We start from the raw sequence: 3,349 nt of genomic DNA on the forward strand, positions 1-3,349 counted from the left end.
GATCTCTACAGGACAAAATGTGTTGAGAGAAAAGTAGCCAAAGCTAGATAACTAGGATGGAATTATTATAAATTCATGGTGAGAAAGATACAGGGGATGATATAAGGGCAGTTTTCAGTCACCTTGAAATGAAAATGCAATGTCTTCCTACAATAAGCACTGGACTGATATCACAATGTCTGTGGTTCAAGCCTGCCAACCATCCTGTGAAAGAAAGATTAGGTTTTCTGCACCTGCAAGGATTTGTTTTTAAAGCCTCAGAAAAACCCTGTACAGGGTTGCTATGAGTGGAACAAATTCGAAGGCACTTAATAACAACAAAAAACTGAGGGAAAGAATCCTGGGAAGATGGGAGAAGACCAGAGTTGCAAAGGCAGTGCCAACTTTTTATTCATCCCCACCTCTCCACTCTTCCACTCAAATAGTAGGATAAGAATCAGCAAACATATTTGAGTAACTCAGAGCAGAGGAACTTGTGACCACTTCCTGATTGAAACCTTAAACAAAGAAAGACTCTGGGGGATCTTGACCCAACATGGAGCAGCTATAGTAGAACCAGATTGACAGCATGGCAGATGCAGGAACTGGGATCATATCCTCAGATTACCATGGCCAAGAATGGCAACTAGGAGATCCAAAAGTTCACACATTCCCTTGGAATTGGAGTCAAGGATGTTTGAAAGGACTGGAAGAAGTCTGAGCTCAAATTTGGAGGGCACAGAAGGTGCCTAACAATTGGAGACCAATGCAGAGATCATAATATTATCAAATGCCATTCTTACCTATCTGATAGTTAAGAATATGTCAACTTGACCTGGCCATGATCATATATCTAATTCCTAATGCAAAAGACCAAATAAGTTGTGGGATGACATATATGAAGAAAAGGTCATTAAAAAGACAGGGGAAAAAAGACACTAAGATAATTATATGAAGAGACACTGAAAGTTGCTCTTGAACATGGAGAAGCTGAAACAAATGGAAGAAATGGTAAAAAAAAAAAAAATTAAAAAGAACTGAATAGAAGATTTAAAAGGATGGCTTGAGAAGAATAAGTAAAATATTAGAGTGAAATATATATATGTATATACACAAAGAGAGAGTGAGAGAGACTTTGAATACCAAAAGGGAACAACATACTTGGCATTTCTCAAACTGAAATAACTGAGGAAAAAATTGAAGAACTAAGGTGCACCTTACTCAAGCCATGATATTATCAGTTACCTCATATGCTTGTGAAAAGTGTACAATGAATAAGGAAGACCACAGAAAAACTGATTCCTTTGAATTATGGTGATGGCAAAGAATATTAAATGCACCATGGACTGCCAGAAGAACAAATAAATTTGTGTTGAAAGAAATACAGCCAGATTGTTCCTTGAAAGCATAGTTGGTAAGACCTTGTCATTCACACATTAGACATGTTATCAGTAGGGATCAGTATCTAGAAAAGGACATCATGTCTGGTAAAGTGGAAGGTCATCAAAAGAGAGGAAGACCGTTAATAAAATGGACTGACATAGTGGCTGCAACAATGGACTCAATTATAGCAACTGAAAGTTGCTCTTGAAAATGCCATTGTTAAGTGCCTTCGAATCACAGCAACCCTGTATAGAATTTTTTTTTCAAAGAGTGGCTGGTGAGTTTGAACCAACCTCAAACCAACCTTGAGGTCAAGTGCTTCTCCTACAGCACACCAGGACTCTGCTCTTGAACATAAAGTAGCTAAAATGAATAGGAGAAAGGATGAAGTAAAAGAGCTGAACAGAAAATTTCAAAAGGTAGGATGAGAAGACAAATATTATAATGAAATGTGCCAATACCTGGACCTAGAAAACCAAAAGGAGAAGAGCATGCTCAGCATTTTTCAAGTTGAAAAAATGGAATAAAGCACTCAAGCCTCAACTTACAGTACTGAACAATTCTATGAGCAAAATATTGAACAATATAGAAAGCATCAGAAGAAAGCAGAAGAAATATAGTCACTAAACTAAAAAGAATTAGTCTGTGTTCAACCATTACAGGAGGTAGCATGTGAATAATAACCCACAGTACTGAAGGAAGATGTTCAAGCTAATTGAAGGCATTAGTGAAAAATAAGACTCAAGGAATTGAGGGACCACCAATAGAAATATTTCAATAATCAAATGCAGCACAAGAAGCTTTCACTAATCTATGATAAGAAAGTTGAAGGCCAACCAATAGGAAGAAATCCATATTTGTGCCCATTCCAAAGAAAAATAATCCTACAGAATGTGGAAATTATCAGACAATATCATTAATATCACATACAAGTAAAATTTTGCTGAATATAATTCAAATTAAGTTGTAACAGTACATCAACAGGGAGATTCCTAAAATTCAAGCTTTACTCAGAAGAGGTCTAAAAGCAGAAAATACCAGGTAGATGACTACTTGTGTTTTATCGACTATGCAAACCATTTAACTTGTGAAATATAACAACCTATGGATAATACTGTGAAGACTGGAAATCCCAGAACATTTAATTCCGCACATGTAGAACCTACATGTAGAACAAGAGGCAGTCATTTAAATAGAAAGAGATACTGTGTGATTTAAATCAGGAAAGTTGTGTATTAGGGTTGTATCTTTTCATCATACTTATTCAGTTGGACAAGTAATCAGAATAAATTGAACAAATAATCCAAGAAAGTGGACTATATGAAAAAGAACCTGGCATCAGGATTGAAGTAAAACTTTTTTAACAATCCGTTATATGCAGATGACACAACCTAGTGAGCTAAAAAGTGAAGAGGATTTGAAACGCTTGTGGAAGAAGAATAAAAAATACATCCTTAAATATTACTATTTAAAGTAAAGAAAACAATAATCCTCATAACTGGAGCAATAAGCAATATAATGATAAACAGAGAAAGTAATGAAGTTGTCCAGGATTTCATTAGACTTGGATCCACAATAAATGCTCATGAAAGCAGCAGTCAAGAAATCAAAGAGCATATTTATTACATTGGACAAATCTACTACAAAAGACTTCTTCAAAGTGTTAAACATCAAATATGTCACTTTGAGAGCAAAAGTGAGCCTGACCCAAGCCATAATATTTTCAAAGGCTTCATATGCATGGAAAACTGTACAGTGAATTAGGAAGACAGAAGAATTGATGTATTTAAATTGTGGTGATAGTGAAGAATATTGAAAGTATCATGGACTGCCAGAAGAACAAATAAATATGTCTTAGAAGAAATATAGCCAGAATGCTCCTTAGAAGCAAGGATGGACAACTTCTTCATATGTTTTTTGGAATGTGGACCAGTCCCAGTAAAATGCTTCGTAAAGTAGAGTGTCAGGAAAAATGTAGAGTGTCAGG

The sequence above is a fragment of the Chrysochloris asiatica genome, unplaced genomic scaffold (assembly GCF_000296735.1).
Source record: "Chrysochloris asiatica unplaced genomic scaffold, ChrAsi1.0 scaffold00353, whole genome shotgun sequence".
Classification (NCBI taxonomy): Eukaryota; Metazoa; Chordata; class Mammalia; order Afrosoricida; family Chrysochloridae; genus Chrysochloris; species Chrysochloris asiatica.